Genomic DNA, 19,117 nt, shown 5'->3' with positions numbered 1-19,117 from the left:
TTGTCTTCACATGCTTTCCGTAGATGTTTAAAATGAGCTTGTTTCTTTGGTGCGTAGCATTTGTGTAATGTTGCGTTGGCATGTGAGTTCCTACTCAGTCATCATCTCTCAATCACCTGTTGGCTGCGAACTGCCACCTCATCCGGTGTCCGTTGAGAAGGGCATTATTGGTGGTGATGCAATATGTCTACCGTAACACCCACCCACAGCTCTCAGCCGTAAACTTCCAGAACATGTTTAGAGAGCTTACAGGGCCGCAAATGTTTTGCAAATCAAAACAAATGTGAAGGTCTCTCAGTTTCGGCTAGCAATGAACTCCAATAACTACCCAAGTGAGTAAGTGAGACAAGGGATAGACAAACCGTTCAAGGAGCCAACCCAATCTAGGCAAGCACCCATTCTATGGGTTTCGCACATTGGATAATCATCACATTAAACCTGTTGTGAAACATTGCAGTTTCCCATCCACTCCTGGCCATACATCCCAAATCCAACTCCAATCCAAACTTCCTCCTAAGGTCAATTGAAGCGCTCCGAGACACTACCCCGCGTGAAGGACGCTATGTCAATGCAAGTTGTTGTTGAAACAACAAATTCAGTCACTATCCTGAATATTGCTAGTCAGACTCAGACAATGATCCTGGACCAGCTTTGGAGCTTTGCTATGCAGGACACTACCTGAATTTAAGTATTGTAAGTCGATCTCTGTGAGCAGCAATAGGAGAGCGCGAGCCCTTAGATGAAAGTGCTGTTTGCCAAACCCGGGTGGGATTCCATGAATGAATGGGAAAATGCAAAATTTCATGACATTAATAAAGAAATACCATATTTTTCACTCCAATATTTTTACAGCACTACAAGTGTGGAAGTTTGGAAAATCTCCATCATTTGGAGATCGCACAAGTTGATGTCAATACTCTTGTGTGTGGATTGCTTTGTTTGAACATGTGCCATTTGTTTGTTAAATTGGACTGTGGACGGCGAGGTTTTTTTTATGCTTCTCCCTCCCGATTTATAGCCAGAAGCTGGGCTTCAGAGATCGGATGAAAATAAATAGTCCCCGGATTCAGAGCACAAGGACCAAACAGGCATCAGCTCCAAGCATCACACGCTCACCCAGCACAGAGAACGCAACACAAATCAGTCCCAACAAGGTACAGAAGAGCTGGAGTTTCAATGACAGGACCCGCTTCCGGGCATCTCTCCGCCTGAAGCCCAGACAAACGGTGGACAGTAAGTACGGAGAGGAGGCTCCAGCTTTCTGTTCTTTCAATATTTCCTGTTCTCTCTGTTTGCACACAGTGGTCTTCTTCTATGTTGAACACTTCCAAGCAATAAAGTTTGGAGGCATTTTGTAATGTTACCTTGCACTAATTCAGGGTTAATGTGTTATGAAATGTTGAAAACTCTCCCTAAAGGTGTTCAATCCTGGGGGTTTCCACCGAGGGAGGTACCAATGACATCCCTGAGCAATTTGCTCGAACCATCACCGTTATTCTGTGAGTCACAGTGAGTGTCACAGGTTATTGGACTATTGGGGCAGTTGAGCCAGATTCTGTCCTCAGTGGATATCCACACGCACACCATTTGAAGGGATTTCTAGGTAGTAATTGGGCAGATTTTCCAACTCCCTCATAGAATCATAGAACATTAAAGCGCAGGAGGCCATTCGGACCATCATGCCTGTGCTGACTCTTTGGAAGAGTTACCCAATCATTCCCACTCCCCCGCTCTTTCCCCATATCCTGCAAATTTTTCCTTTTCAAGCACCTATCCAATTCCCTTTTGAAAGTTGTTATTGAATCTGTTTACACCACACTCTCAGGCAGTGTATTCCAGGGGTGCTGTTGTTTGTTGAAACAACAAATACAGTCACCCTCTTGGATATTTCTCGTTAGAACTGTTCAGAGATTGATCTTAGACCAGTGATGGAGCTATGTTCCACAAGATACAAGCCAATCCCAGGCCTCGGTCACCAATCCCACGTCTCAATCACCAACCCCAGGCCTCAACCACCAACCCCAGGCCTCAATCACCAACCCCAGGCCTCAACCACCAACCCCAAGCCTCAATCACCAACCCCAGGCCTCAACCACCAACCCCAAGCCTCAATCACCAACCCCAGGCCTCGACCACCAACCCCAGGCCTCAATCACCACACTAAGTCCAGGCCTCAATCACCACCCTAACCCCAGGCCATCATTGCGACGCGCACAATCCCAATTTCCGGTGTGTGAATGCCGGAGCTGGGGCGCTGGTGTGTTGAGTGGAACGTGACAATCCCTGTTTTGTTTTAAAGTGGAGAATCAGAGTGAGGACAGTTACGACGAGAAGGCGTTCCATTGTGACATCAGCATGGAGGACATGACCCCCATCGTGAAGACCCTGATCCGGGCCATCAGGTCAGTGCTGCACAGCTCACAATTATTTTCTAACCGTCACAAGTTTTCCATCAAGAACATTCAACAATATCTATAAAACGCTTTGAGACATTTTATAATAAAAACTCCTTCCAAAAAAAAAATTGGTCACTTCACTCTACGACTGTTTGTGGGACGCTGCCGTGCACAATTGGCTGACGTTTTTCTCCCACAAATATACAGTCAATTCACTTTCTAGTTTATTCTGTGAAGCGCTTTGAGACGTCTCAAAGACGTGATAAGGCTCTATATCAAATGCAAGGATTATTATTATTATTATTATCTTTAGGTCGCGCCTTAAGACCTTCCTCTTCAACCGTGCCTATAGTCACCTTCCCGCTCCCCTCAGGCTCCGCCATTGTTAAATGCTCAGAGATGCCGCCCGGCATGGAGGGCACTATATAAATGCAAGTTGTTGTTGTTATACCCTCTCTTTCAAGCACCACAATTACCCCACTTTCAATTTTCCTTGGTGCCAGCCAAGTAGACCACCATGGTCATTCCCAATCCTGTGTGTTTCCCACCTCAAACAAATCATCCTTTTACCCTCCTCAGGTCTGGATTGTGATGGCACTGTAGTTGTGTGGGCATTATGGGTTGTGTTGGCACTGTAGTTGTGTGGGCACTGTGGATTGTATTGGCACTATAGTTGTATGGGCACTGTGGATTGTGTTGGCACTGTTTTTATGTCCCACACAGTTCCAATCTCTGTGTAAAGTAGTTATATCTGTTCACCCACCCACTTGAATGAGTTCTTGCTCCCTCATTGACAGAATGCTGGCTGAGTGACAGAAAACAGTAAAGAATGTTTTTTAAATTGGCGATATAGTGTGTGATGTGCAATTTCCTTTGGTGCCAACCAGGTGAACCATCATGGTCATTTCCAACCCTGTGTGATTTCCACCTCAAACAGACTGGGCATATCCCCACTTTTACCCTCCTCAGGTCTGGGCAACAAATACAATTTTTACTCAGTCTGTCATTGCTAAGCCCCTCACTGCCTGGTCTTTATCTAGTGAATCGCGGCTGGACATCCACCAAGGCTAATGCGTGCTTCCTACGATTGGGTGCCCAAAACTGAACGCAAAACATCAGATGAGGTCTGAACAGCTCTCTGTATAATGGAATAGCAACTCTTGCCACCAGGTTTCTTGTTAGAAAGGCTAGCATCCGTTAGCTACTGTCAAGGTTTTGTTAGCATTGTTATGTTGGCACTGTGTGTTGCGTTGGCACCATGGGTTGTTTTGGCACCGTGGGTTGTGTTGGCACCGTGGGCTGTGTTGGCACCGTGGGCTGTGTTGGCACCGTGGGCTGTGTTGGCACCGTGGGCTGTGTTGGCACCGTGGGCTGTGTTGGCACCGTGGGCTGTGTTGGCACTGTGGGCTGTGTTGGCCCTGGGCTGTTTGGCACTGTGGGTTGTGTTGGCACTGTGGACTGTATTGGCACTGTAGGTTATGTTGGCACTGGTCTGTATTGGTACTGTGGGTTGTATTGGCAGTGTGGGCTGTATTGGCACTGTGGGCTGTACTGGCACTGTGGGTTGTATTGGCACTGTGGGTTGTGCTGGCACTGTGGGTTGTGTTGGTACTGTGAGTTGTACTGGCACTGTGGGCTGTGTTGGCACTGTGGGCTGTGTTGGTGCCATGGGCTGTGTTGTCGCTGTGGGCTGTATTGGTACAGTGGATTGTGTTAGCACTGTGGGCTGCATTGGCACTGTGGGTTGTGCTGGTGCTGTGGGTTGTGCTGGCGCTGTGGGTTGTGCTAGTGCTGTGGGTTGTGCTGACGCTGTGGGTTGTGCTGGCGCCGTGGCCTGAGTTGGCACCTTGGGCTGTCTTGGTGCTGTGGGCTGTGTTGGCGCCTTGGACGGTGTTGGCGCCCTGGGCTGTATTGGCACTGTGGGTTTTGCTGCCACTGTGGATTGTGCTGCCACTGTGGATTGTGCTGCCACTGTGGGTTGTGCTGCCACTGTGGGTTGTATTGCCACTGTGGGCTGCGCTGGCACTGTGGGCTGCGCTGGCACCGTGGGCTGCGCTGGCACCGTGGGCTGCACTGGCACCATGGGCTGCGCTGGCACCGTGGGCTGTATTGGCACCGTGGGCTGTATTGGCGCTGTGGGTTGTGCTGGTACTGTGGGTTGTGCTGGCGCTGTGGGTTGTGCTGGCGCTGTGGGTTGTGCTGGCGCTGTGGGTTGTGCTGGCGCTGTGCGTTGTGCTGGCGCTGTGGGTTGTGCTGGCGCCGTGGGTTGTGCCGGTGCCGTGGGTTGTGCTGGCATTGTGGGTTGTGCCGGCATTGTGGGTTGTGCCGGCATTGTGGGTTGTGCCGGCACTGGGTTGTGCCGGCACTGTGGGTTGTGCCGGCACTGTGGGTTGTGCCGGCACTGTGGGTTGTACCGGCACTGTGGGTTGTGCCGGCACTGTGAGTTGTGCCGGCACTGTGGGTTGTGCTGCCACTGTGGGTTGTATTGCCACTGTGGGCTGCGCTGGCACTGTGGGCTGCGCTGGCACCGTGGGCTGCGCTGGCACCGTGGGCTGCACTGGCACCATGGGCTGCGCTGGCACCGTGGGCTGTATTGGCACCGTGGGCTGTATTGGCGCCGTGGGTTGTGCTGGCGCTGTGGGTTGTGCTGGCGCTGTGGGTTGTGCTGGCGCTGTGGGTTGTGCTGGCGCTGTGGGTTGTGCTGGCGCCGTGGGTTGTGCTGGCATTGTGGGTTGTGCCGGCATTGTGGGTTGTGCCGGCATTGTGGGTTGTGCCGGCACTGTGAGTTGTGCCGGCACTGTGGGTTGTGCCGGCACTGTGGGTTGTGCCGGCACTGTGGTATGTTCTGCCACTGTGGGTTGCGTTGGCACTGTGGGATGTGCTGGCACTGTGGGTTGTGCTGCCACTGTGGTATGTTCTGCCACTGTGGGTTGCGTTGGCACTGTGGGTTTCGTTGGCACCATGAGTTGCGTTTCCACCGTGAGTTGCGTTTGCACTGTGGGTTGCATTGGCACTGTGGACTGCGCTGGCACTGTGGGCTGTGTGGGCACTGTGGGCACTGTGGGCTGTGTGGGCAATGCTAAACCCATCATCAGTTGGTAAAGAGGGCACAAGTGAAGGTTTAATGGGAGGGCTTCCATGGTTGCTTACTTCCTGGATTCCATGCAGTCTGGTGTTTGAGAACTGAAGCCATGTCTCATCCTCTTTGTTTTTAAGAATGGATGCGGTCACAGAGAAGAACACTGTCCCTAACAGACCCACAGGGACCGAGATATTGTTGAGATATATTGTTCATATTTGTGTATCATTTCCCTGGGGATTAGAGCTTCACAAGACCAGAAAATAATATTTTTAGCTCTACAGCCTCCAATCCCCACCGCCATCAATATTCTTTGGGGTATTCCCAATTGGTCCTTTCTGATCCCATCTTGAATTTGCTGATCCATTAATAATAACAATAATAATCCTTGCATTTTATACAGCACCTTATCACGTCTTCGAGACGTCTCAAAGCGCTTCACAGAACATACTGTAAAGTGAATTGACTGTATTTTGTGGGCAAAATGCGGCAGCCAATTGCACACAGCAGCGTCCCACAAACAGTCGTGGATCAAGTGACCAAATTATTATTAATATTTATTTTTTTAAGGGATTATTATCCCCAGAAACGCGATCCACCAATCGACTAACAACCAGGTTCCTACTCACTGCTAGGTAAACAGAGGCATCTGGAGTAAGAAAACTTGCCCAATGTTCGTCCCTGCCCGGGAATGGAATCCAGGTCCTCTCGCTTGCGAGGCGAGTTCTCTCACCATTAAGCTACAAGACTCATTAGGACCATAAGAGGAGACCATTCAGCCCCTCAAGCCTGTTCCACCATTCTCTTAGAATGATCATGGCTGATCTGCCCTTGCTTTCATGTCCCACATAGTCCCCATCCTCTGTGTAAACTAGTTATATCTCTGCACCGTTCCACTTGAGTGAGTTCCTGCTCCCTCATTGATAGAAAGTTGGCTGAGTGATAGAAAACAGGAAAGGATGTTTCAGAATGTTTCTAGGCCAGCACTTTAATACAGTGCTCGTGTGCCCTACATTGTCAAAGGTACCCTCCTTCGTCAGTTGAGAAATTAACCCGAAATCCCATCTGCCTGTTCAGGTGAATGTTAATGTTAAAGATCCCGCTATTGGAAAAGGAAAAGGAGTTTCTCCGAGTATCCCGGCTAATATTCCCCAAATTATTGGTCACTCACTCCATGGGCTATTTGTGGGACATTTGCTCTGTGAAATATTGGCTGTCGTGTATGCCGACAAAAGACACAGTCACTACACTTTATCTGCAGGAACAGTCATCCGGTCATTCCCTCCATGGCTGTTTGGGGGACATTGCTGTGTGGACCTCAGCTGCTATCGTTTCAATCTTCGGTGAATCCTGTGAGGTTCTCTCAATGTGAATGGTGCTGCACCGAATCCAACAATTATTATTATTAATTACCTTCTCAAATCCTTCCATTATCTTAAACAGCTCATTATATTACATATCAACCCTCTACTCCACCCCTCTGCTCTCTCCAGCTGTCCTCATAGCTGTGTTCCCGCCTACCTCAAAGCCAATCGCAGAAGAGTGCGGAGAGAGTAAATATCTGCGGGGCAGGGAAAGAGTTTCACTCTCTCTGCACATTCAGCAAATTTCAGGACAGAAATGGATAGTTTGGTACCTGTGCGTACCCGGGGAGGGGGAGAGGGTTAATCAATTCAGCGTCAAAAATAAAATCTGCAGCAGTCATCAAGCTCAGCAACGCACACTCCAGCGGGATTCATCTACATACAAGCGAGCCCGGCCATTACTGCACACAGCTCCACACACCGGGAGAGCGTTTAATGATATACTCAGTTACGTACTGAACATCAGGCCAACAGTGATTAACCCTTTCATTGACAACCCATTGTACCATCGTCTGTCTGAACGGCCCAATCCCGTGTGTAAGTGTGAGCTGTCTCATTCAGTGTGTAAGTGCGTGTGCCAGCCTGGATCAACTGCTCGCACTCTTGCTTCTGAGTTAGACATTTGTGGGTTTAAGCCTCACACTGAGACAGTGAATGTGCGGCTCTGGGCTGACACTAGGTCGACCCCCCAGTACCAGCGTGTGCTGTTGGAGGCCCATCCTTTGGACGAGACATTAAACCAGGATGCTGTGCCTCTCCGGGTGACGTTTAAGATCCTATCACACTATTCAAAAAAGAGGAGAGAGTTCCTCCCTGTGTCCCGGGCTAACAATCTCCAGATAAGCTGAACAATCCCTTTGTGGCTGTTTGCGTGTGCAAATTGAGGTGTAGTGATGGCGCAGGTGCGACCTGGAAAGCAAGGATTAGCAATGTGGGGTAATGACCCTGGGGTTGAGAGTGCTGAAGCCCTGCTCTCCAGTGAAAGTGTTGGCTGTGAGAGACAGCAGGTGGCTCAGGTTGAGTTGTGTGCCGTGCAGGGAGCGAATGGTTTGCTGACAGAGAATTGTAAAGTCATTCATCACCTCCCTGATAACTGCGCTGTTCCCTTTTGCTGTGTCAGCGTTTTCCAGGGTTTTTAATATTTTTTTTCTGTTGCTTGTTAGCTCAGATGCTGGTGAACTGCTCATCATCAAGAGTCGTTTATAAATACAGCGTTTCTGCACCTGCCTCTGACGAGGAATGTGGGTCAGGACACTGAGCACGGGCAATTGGAGAGTGAGAGACAGTGTTAGAGAAAGAGAGTGAGTGTAAGTGAGGGAGGGGAGAGAGAGAGAGAGAGGAAGCGAGCGAGAGATTGGTAAGAAAAAGAGGGAGTGAGAGAGAGGGAATGAGCAAGTCAGTGAGCGAGACAGCAAAAGTGAGAGAGCGAATGTAAGCAACAGAGTGATTGAGAGAGTGAATGGATGAGGAAGTAAAATGAGAGCAAGTGTGAAGCAGCGAAAGAGGGAGAACATGAGTGAGAGCGACAGAGTGAGGGAGAAAGTGTGAGAGGCTACATTGTGCAACAAGAAAACTAACCACTAGCATTTATACAACGCCGTTCATATAGGATAGCATCTTAGAGCACTGCATAGTGGGTTGGATGGACACAGAGCAAATAATAAAAAAAATCCTTGAATTTCGAGGTGTCTCAAAGCACTTCACAGAATATACTGTAAAGTGAATTGACTGTATGTTTTGTGGGTGAAACACGGCAGCCAATTGCGCACAGCAGTGTCCCACAAACAGTCGTGTATAAATACAGTAAATATAAAATATAGAGCAAGTGGGGAAGGGGGAGGGAGAGGTGATCAAAGATCACGGTCGAAGAGGTAGATCTTCAGAGCTGTGACAGCTGAGCGAAGGGGATGGGCAAAGCAGTGGGGCCAAGCAGGTCAGAGAGATAGAGGAGGTGAGGTGCGGGCGGTAGTTGAGGCAGGATCAATGCAATGGTTCAAAGGGAAACTGGATAACCACTTAAGGAGCAAAACAGGAGAGAAGTGGAAAGTGAGATGAATAAAGGGTGATGTAGAGAGACTGATCCCTGGCTTTTGCCCTGAGCAATGGGGGTGGGTGTCAGAGGTGGAGCCTGTTCGAGAATGTGTGTCGTAGAGAAAGAGAGTGAGAAGCTGCTCTGTCACATGCTTCACACTCATATACACTCATACACATCATAGGAACATAGGAATTGCTAGACAAAAAAAACCAAGGTCCATCTACTCACCTTCTACCAACCTGGGTGTCGCATGCTACAATAATGGAGATGTTGATAGCAATTAATTCTATGTGGATTAGTCTACTACCACAATGGAAAGCTTTGGGAACCTTACAACAACAACAACAACTTAATAATAATAATAATAATAATCCTTGCATTTGATATAGCGCTTTTCACGTCGGGAGGACGTCCCAAAGCGCTTCACAGAACACACAGTAATGTGAATTGACTGTATATTTGTGGGCGAACGTGGCAGCCAACTTGCATTTACACCGCGTCCCTCACACAGGGTAGTTTCCTAGAATGCTTGACAGTGGCGGAGCGTGACTCCGAGCTGGGGTACGGGTGGGAGGGGGAGGTGACCGTAGGTACGATCGAATAGGAAGGTCTTCAGAATGCAACCTGAAAATGGAGAAGGGAGGGGCAACACGGAGGGATAGAGGAAGAGGGTTCCAGAGTTTTGGGGCATAAAGGCTGAACGAGGGCACAAGGGTCACGGAGGAGGCCGGAGCCCAGATCCAAAGTTGCCTAGTCCTTCCAAGCGTTCTACACGACACCCATGCACACTCATACACATGGCAAGAACTGCACTCAGCTCATCGGGACACACAGCGCTGTCAGGCTTTTCGAGGCGTGAATCGTGGTCTCTGACGTTAGCGATACCCTCGGGTGCAGCACAGTCTCGGAGCGCACTCTCCCCCACCACCACCACACACCCCTGCCCATCGTCGCTGAGTGTTAGGGGCTGAGGAGCTCTGAAGCTCTGATGGTTCCGATTTCGTCTCCCGCAGGATCCTGAAGTTCCTCGTTGCAAAGCGAAAGTTCAAGGAGACCCTGCGGCCGTATGACGTGAAGGACGTGATTGAGCAGTATTCCGCTGGACACTTGGACATGCTCGGCCGCATCAAGAGCCTCCAGTCACGGTAGGATTTCAGCGCCTCCCCCTGGCCAGGCCGATTTACAACAGGGTGTCAGACGGAAATTCCATACATAGATGGTTAGAATGGAATGCGCACTCTCTCCCTGGAGGGATACATCCCGATTACTTAATTCCAAAAAGTATTAGGCAAAAAGGTTGGCAAGAGCCATGGCTTGAGGACCCCAGAGTGGCTTTGGGGTAATTGCTGGAGACTAACCAGGTAAAACGGCATAGCTTGCCATGGATAGCATTGTCAGGCAACCTTTCCTGCTGCTTGTCCAGGTAGGATCACCCTTCCCTTCAGGGCTTTTGCTTGCAGGAGCTGAGTGGGAGGGTTCTCTGCCTCCAGTGACTGGTCTGCCCTTCCAAGTCAGACCCAGAACCCTGGCAAACTGTTGAAATCAGTCCTAACTTTCAAGCCAGCACTCTGCAGTTCTTAAAAATAAAATAAAGACTCGCAGAAACTGGCTTAAAGATGAGGTCCACACTGAAGAATCTGCCTCTTGAATTTGCTGATCCATTAATAATAACAATAATAATCCTTGCATTTTATACAGCGCCTTATCACGTCTTCGAGACGTCTCAAAGCGCTTCACAGAACATACTGTAAAGTGAATTGACTGTGCATTTTGTGGGCAAAATGCAGCAGCACACAGCAGCGTCCCAAACAGTCGTGGATCAAGTGACTTTATTTTTTTTATTAAAGGGATTATTATCCCCAGAAACACGATCCACCAATCGACTAACAACCAGGTTCCTACTCACTGCTAGGTAAACAGAGGCATCTGGAGTAAGAAAACTTGCCCAATGTTTCTTCGGCCCGCCGGGAATGGAATCCAGGTCCTCTCGCTTGCGAGGCGAGTTCTCTCACCATTAAGCTACAAGACTCATTAGGAACATAAGAGGAGACCATTCAGCCCCTCAAGCCTGATCCATTCTCTTAGAATGATCATGGCTGATCTGCCCTTGCTTTCATGTCCCACATAGTCCCCATCCTCTGTGTAAACTAGTTATATCTCTGCACCGTTCCACTTGAGTGAGTTCCTGCTCCCTCATTGATAGAAAGTTGGCTGAGTGATAGAAAACAGGAAAGGATGTTTCAGAATGTTTCTAGGCCAGCACTTTAATACAGTGCTCGTGTGCCCTACATTGTCAAAGGTACCCTCCTTCGTCAGTTGAGAAATTAACCCGAAATCCCATCTGCCTGTTCAGGTGAATGTTAATGTTAAAGATCCCGCTATTGGAAAAGGAAAAGGAGTTTCTCCGAGTATCCCGGCTAATATTCCCCAAATTATTGGTCACTCACTCCATGGGCTATTTGTGGGACATTTGCTCTGTGAAATATTGGCTGTCGTGTATGCCGACAAAAGACACAGTCACTACACTTTATCTGCAGGAACAGTCATCCGGTCATTCCCTCCATGGCTGTTTGGGGGACATTGCTGTGTGGACCTCAGCTGCTATCGTTTCAATCTTCGGTGAATCCTGTGAGGTTCTCTCAATGTGAATGGTGCTGCACCGAATCCAACAATTATTATTATTAATTACCTTCTCAAATCCTTCCATTATCTTAAACAGCTCATTATATTACATATCAACCCTCTACTCCACCCCTCTGCTCTCTCCAGCTGTCCTCATAGCTGTGTTCCCGCCTACCTCAAAGCCAATCGCAGAAGAGTGCGGAGAGAGTAAATATCTGCGGGGCAGGGAAAGAGTTTCACTCTCTCTGCACATTCAGCAAATTTCAGGACAGAAATGGATAGTTTGGTACCTGTGCGTACCCGGGGAGGGGAGAGGGTTAATCAATTCAGCGTCAAAAATAAAATCTGCAGCAGTCATCAAGCTCAGCAACGCACACTCCAGCGGGATTCATCTACATACAAGCGAGCCCGGCCATTACTGCACACAGCTCCACACACCGGGAGAGCGTTTAATGATATACTCAGTTACGTACTGAACATCAGGCCAACAGTGATTAACCCTTTCATTGACAACCCATTGTACCATCGTCTGTCTGAACGGCCCAATCCCGTGTGTAAGTGTGAGCTGTCTCATTCAGTGTGTAAGTGCGTGTGCCAGCCTGGATCAACTGCTCGCACTCTTGCTTCTGAGTTAGACATTTGTGGGTTTAAGCCTCACACTGAGACAGTGAATGTGCGGCTCTGGGCTGACACTAGGTCGACCCCCCAGTACCAGCGTGTGCTGTTGGAGGCCCATCCTTTGGACGAGACATTAAACCAGGATGCTGTGCCTCTCCGGGTGACGTTTAAGATCCTATCACACTATTCAAAAAAGAGGAGAGAGTTCCTCCCTGTGTCCCGGGCTAACAATCTCCAGATAAGCTGAACAATCCCTTTGTGGCTGTTTGCGTGTGCAAATTGAGGTGTAGTGATGGCGCAGGTGCGACCTGGAAAGCAAGGATTAGCAATGTGGGGTAATGACCCTGGGGTTGAGAGTGCTGAAGCCCTGCTCTCCAGTGAAAGTGTTGGCTGTGAGAGACAGCAGGTGGCTCAGGTTGAGTTGTGTGCCGTGCAGGGAGCGAATGGTTTGCTACAGAGAATTGTAAAGTCATTCATCACCTCCCTGATAACTGCGCTGTTCCCTTTTGCTGTGTCAGCGTTTTCCAGGGTTTTTAATATTTTTTTTCTGTTGCTTGTTAGCAATGCAAGAGTCAGAAACAAGAGAAAGTGAGTTCAATAATTTGCTAAATTCAGCAATTAGATCAATGGAGTCATTCTAGATCAGGTGGAAATTCTACCCACGTGTCTTAAAGTATTAACGCAGTGATCTCAACTTATTTGTTTAAACAACTGTAAGTAATATCAATGAGTATATAATCAGTCAAGTCGCTGGAGGATTCCTTTCGATATAAATAAGGGATCACCTTGAACATTGCACCTCAGTGCCTCAGCCCTACTCATTCCTGTCATTGGGACAGACAGTGCTTCTCACAGAATATGGAACAACCTTTAATTTATCGGATGAGAGCCATCTACTACCCTGTTCTTGCTGCTGTGGGTGTTCCTGGTGAGTGTTGCTAACTAGACTAACTGTATGATTTGGTGCTAAGCTGCGCTATGGCTCGAGTACATTGTAACAGTGAAATTAAAGTAAATTATTGGATTTTGTTTACATTTTTTTCTTATCTTTAAAATTGCAAATGCCTTCAGGACAGTCTGGAAGTGTTAGTAAGTGTTTATAAGGGAAGTTCCTCTATTGTTATAGTACATATAATGTCATAATATTGTCTGGTCCGACAGAGTGTAACATTAAGCAGAATTGACTGTATCTGAGAATCAAATCTGTTTGTCTGTATGATACAAATTATCGCCGTATCACTGGCCGTATGTGTCAGTGTTACCCTCTATGAACTTGCCGTAGCTGTAACGCTGCACTTGGAGGCGCTCAGACAAGCCGGGATGAGCGATTATTTTAATTGAACCTTGAGGTATTTAAGCTTAGCCAAGCATTGAATCATAAAGTGTTGAGTTTCAATCGGTTATTATGAGCCACCCTGGGGTCAGGCAGGCACATAAGCAGCAGGTTACAATGATGACACACACCTGTCACACTCAGGAACGGTCACATTTATTTATTGATCCCTGTTTAATTTTGTAATGAACTGTTTTGGGGGTTGGTAACATTGTCTGTGTGTTTCAGATTTTCCAAATTACACCTGACTTAACCCACTACCTACCATAGGGATTTATAATAAGGAAATTAGTCGATAATATCTCATAAAGAACTTGATTGAGACAATGGATACAATTTCAAATAACAGGGTTTCCTTTATCCTAAAATATCAATTCCCAGCGGGGCGAAATGTTGGGCAAGTTTCTGACTCCACACGCCTCTGTTTACCTAGCAGTCAGTAGGAACCTGTCTTGCCTGTTCAGCTGGGCGTTAAAGATCCCATGGCATGATTCGAAATGAAAAGGGATTTTCTCTCTCCCGGTGTCCTGGATTTCAGTGGGTAAGGAGTCCTGTGGTGGTGTGAGTAGAGCACTCCCCTCGCAAGCGAGAGGACCTGGGTTTGATTCCTGGGCAGGGGGAAACCTTAGGCAAATTCCCTTATTCCACGTGTCTCTGTTTACCTCGCAGTAAGTAGGAAACCCGTTGTTAGTCGATTGGCGGATCGTTTTCTAGAGGTAATAATCCCTTCAAAAAATAAATTAAAATAATAATTTGGTCACTCAATCCACAACTGTTTGTGGGACGCTGCTGTGCTCAATTGGCTGCTGTGTTTCGCCCACAAGATATACAGTCAATCCACTTTACAGTATATTCTGTGAAGCGCTTTGAGACGTTGCAACAATGTGAAAGTCATTATATCAAATGCAAGGATTATTATTATTATAATGGTGCAATATATGTATTCCGCACACTGGAGGAGTGTTTTAGTATCAGATAGAACCGGGTTAATCCGTACTGATTGCCTTATCCCGCATAAGCATGGGTTAATCAGCAGGACAAGTATAACACCAATCAAATCTAATTGTGGACAATTGGAGTGAGGTTAGAATCTCAGAATTGTACACGAGATACAACAAAAAATGCAGGTCGTGACAGAGAGAAGGGATTGTGGAGACACGAGTGGAGTAACTGAGTTTACAACAGCTGGGTGGACACAGAGCGTGTATGACCAGACTGATTAGTTAGAACTTTCTGCGTTTGTTTCATTGATTTATTGTTCAACAAAACGCAGTGTCAGGACACTGCAATGTCACCTGCCCCTGACCTGGTGTTGTTGTCAAGGTGGGATTTGTACATTTGCCTCAGTTACACTGCCCTGTGCCCTCACACCACAAACACCAAACACTACCAGAACAGGATATCTGTATTGCTCAGACACAAAAATCACGGACCAGTGGACAATAAATTCAATACTGTCAACAGCCACTATGACAATTTTTCCAGTGGAGATGAATATGGTAGGAGTATGCAAACGGCAGGTAAATGGGATTCGAAGGATTGCTCTTCAGGCAACTGGTACAGACACAATGGGCCAAATAACCTTCTGTGCTGTTAAGTTTTATGGTCATAACACGATCCCGATAAAATGAGTCACTCGCTTCATGAGTGTTTCGGGAACCTTGTTGTGCACAATTTGGCTGCTGTGTTTGCCTACAAAATTCACTGTCGCTGTACTTAACTGTACATCTGTGAAATGCTTTGACACATTTGAACAATGTCATAAGGAGATGTATAAAATACAATTTTTTGTTATAATTTTTATTATTATAAATCTGTTATTCTGTTTGGTAAGCAACCCATGCAGGTTAGGTATAAACCTGAATATATCATTGAAATTATGCCATGGTTTTACAGGAAAAGTCAGTCTTTTATCCGTTGCCCATTCTAATTCTGGTCGTCTCATTTGCTCTGATCTTTCGTGTTCTGACCACACTTGCAAATGACACCAAATGCGTCATAGCCCTAGCTTCAAGACCAAGGATTTAAAATGTAAGATTGTACAATTTTTTGGGATATTCTTGAATTGAGTCTTAATTTGGAAACTTAACAGCAACATTACAGCCCACCTGCATTCTTTACACCTTACAGTATATGTTGTGACGTGCTTTTAGACATCCTTCTGATGTTAAAGACAAGGATTATTATTATTATGATCTATTATAGCGCACAGGGTTAGGCATAAGTTAGAGACGCTGCCCTGTGCGAGGAACCTCCAGGGAAGAGCTTTGAGATGTCTCAACGACGTGATAAGGCGCTGTATCAAATGCAAGGATCATTACATTCATATAAGGATACTATATAAATGCAAGTTGTTGTAGATGATGGGATGAACGGCTTGTTACTGTGTTGTATGTTAATTGTCACATCAAGTCTATCAGGGGAAGGCCAAAATCCTCCGTGGAATCTTCGAAGGCTTGTCAGAAAATGGATGCTGTGGGTGAGTCACTGTATGTATTTCTCTGTTACAGTGAACTTGGTGGCGATGATGATCCTGTGTCGGGGACAGTGTGGCCTCTCTCGGTGCATCACCCGCTATCTGGTCTCCATGGCGATGGCGGACCTGCTAGTGGTGCTCACCGACGTGATTCTTTACCAGATTCCTGCACTGTATTTTGTGGGCAGTTACCTGGACCTGACCCCGGTCTGTTCTCTCAGGATCCTGCTCCTATTTGTGGCCAGGGATACCTCCGTCTGGCTCACTATCGCTTTCAGCTTCGATCGCTTTGTGGCCATCTGTTGCCTTAAACTGAAGACCAGATACTGCACCGAGAGAACAGCGAACACAGTGATAGCGGCCATCTCCGTTTCTTTCTGTCTGAAAAACATGCCGTTGTACTTCAGGCACCGACCTCAATACGTCATCGGAAACTTGCCGTGGTTTTGCAAAAAAAGGCCCAGTTTTTACACTCACCTGGGTGGGTGACATTTGCCTGGCTCCACGCCATCCTCACCCCCTGCATCCCATTCGTTCTCATTCTGCTGCTCAACGCGCTCACTGTCAGGCACATTGTGGTGGCCAACAGGGTCCGCTACAAACTGCGGGGCCAGAGCACGGAGGAGAGGGACCCAGAGATGGAAAACAGGAGGAAGTCCATCATTTTACTCTTCGCTATCTCCGGCAGCTTTATCCTGCTCTGGCTGACTTACGTCGTGTATTTCTTGTACAATCGAATCACCAAAGTCCGCGGTTTTGCCAGCCCCCGGGACCCACTGTTTATCACCCAGCAGGCAGGCTTCATGCTCCAGCGCCTCAGCTCATGCACAAACACCTGCATTTACGTGGTGACTCAGGTCAAGTTCAGGCAAGAGCTGAAGAAAGCAGTGGGTTACCCTTGGAATCTGATTGTTAAACTACTCAAATAAGACAGTGTTTCAACCCAGTCCCTCGAGCCCCAGTGACTGGCACCACGGAATCAGGAAGAGTGTCAGAAAAACAGTCTGTATCAAAACTGAACTTATAACTCAGACTGACCATATCTGGCCAAAGTTTATAATAATAATAATAATCCTTGCATTATACTTTGATACAAAAACGCAATTGTCAATGTCATCTCAAACACAGTTGAGGGAGAGTAAAGTTGAGGGATATGGGGAAACAGCCGGGATATGGGACTTGGGATAGGATCTAGGATGGGTACTCATGTGGAGAATAAACATGGGCCAGACTGGATGTGCCAAATCGTCTGTTTCTGAGCTGGATGTTCTATGAATCTATGAAGGTGGTGATGTGGAGTCCTGTAGCTCATTGGTTAGAGCACTCGCTTTGCAAGCGAGAGACCTGAGTTCAATTCCAGGCAGAGGGCGAAACCTTGGGTAAGTTTCCTTACTAATAATACACAGAGCCTAATAATAGTCCCTCCAAAACCAAAAATAATAATAAATTAGTCATTTTCAATCTACGACTGTTTGTGGGACATTGCTGTGCGCAATTGGCTGCTGCGTTCGCCCACAAATATACAGTCAATTCACTTTACAGTGTGTTCTGTGAAGCGCTTTGGGATGTCCTCCCGACGTGAAAAGCGCTATATCAAATGCAAAGATTATTATTATTATTTATAGGGATAATGTCTTGTCATGAGTCTTCTTTACCTCCCTTAACACACACTCCAATAACTGCTTTTGGAGTCTTATCTCCTCCTCTCCTTTAAGAGCTGCAGCAGGGTATTCCCCCATCTCCCCCACTCCCCCTCCCCTACACACACATACACAAGGCTGGGCTGGACTCAGCAATGACCCAAGGCTGCTAAACAACAACAACAAATTTACCTTTATCCAGCACCTTTCAAGTTGGTAGGAAGTCTGAAGGTGCTGGAGAGTCCAGAATGTGCACCCGAACTACACAGGAGCTCTCCGAGTCCTACTTCTGTTCCTTTGTTGGAAACAAATGGTGATTAAACATGGAGAAACTCCCACTGAATTTATCCCCATTAAAACCCACCGCCATATATATAACTGACGCCAGTCAAGAAATAAATTACAATTTACTTCTTATCATTTAGACCCTGTTCAATTGGTGGAAAATCAAGCCTTTTACCACCTCAGCCTCCGCTGCAGTGATGTACACCACCCAATCCCCGTTATATCATTCTAACAACATATTCTATAATATTCTCTACAATTATCTTGTGTACTTTAGCCAGAAGCACACTTCTCTGGAATAAAATATACCCCTGTTAAGACCTGCAGGCATTTTAATAATGCCACATCCTATAAATAGTCTGTTTTAATGACTTGTTTTTAATTGTGCGAATTAATGTCATTGAAATGAAATAAGGATCATTTTGAGTCGCAGAGATCAATTATACTAATAACACAATTTCAATTAAAAATCCCAATTCAGTTCAGTGCTCACTGCTGTTTACTCATCGTGCTGCTGTAATTAAATATCTGAATTTGAGTGTGGGATTCTCAGCTGAAACCAAGTGATAGCTTTCTGAGATAATTACCGTTCAGAAATTAGTTCTCTCATTTCTTGACCAGCGTTTACTATCTCCAAGACAAGAGGCACGGCAGCTAATATAATATCCCAGGGAGGGAATGATAGGGAATGACTCCAAAACACTGACCGAATTGCTACAATCACCATGCGAATAATATCTCATTTGCAACGGGTTGCTAAACGATTTGAAAAAGCTGCTTCCTCTGCGTGATTGCATGTACATCGCATCCACCCATGACAACAGCTTTGTACCGAAACACATTTGAGCAGAATTGCCGCAGAATTGTGTGATGTAGATCCGGTTCTGAGCAGAATTCAACGTGTTTCAATACTTCGTTACGATCAAACAGACCAATTTCCTGCCCTCAGTAAATCTTAGGATCTTCATGTCTGAACCAAAAATATTTACTGTGATGTGTAATTGTCTGCTGGTTCTTTATTTGGTATAATAGTTACACAGAAAATAATTCTGTTTGTTTCAAATTATGAACTTGTTCAGTTTGTCACCGACCTATGCAGTAAGTTTATTGAAAAATGTCTTCTGTTGATCTAGTTTTACAAAAATAAATTTCCATAAATTTTTGTGTCCACCATGAGAGACATATAATAATAATATTCCTTGCATTTGATATAGCGCTTTTCACGTCAAGAGGATGTCCCAAAGCGCTTCACAGAACACACTGTAAAGT

Source organism: Callorhinchus milii, unplaced genomic scaffold (genome assembly GCF_018977255.1).
Source record: "Callorhinchus milii isolate IMCB2004 unplaced genomic scaffold, IMCB_Cmil_1.0 Scaffold10, whole genome shotgun sequence".
Taxonomy (NCBI): Eukaryota; Metazoa; Chordata; class Chondrichthyes; order Chimaeriformes; family Callorhinchidae; genus Callorhinchus; species Callorhinchus milii.
The sequence above is the reverse complement of the archived record's forward strand: the minus strand, read 5'-3'. Positions refer to the sequence as shown.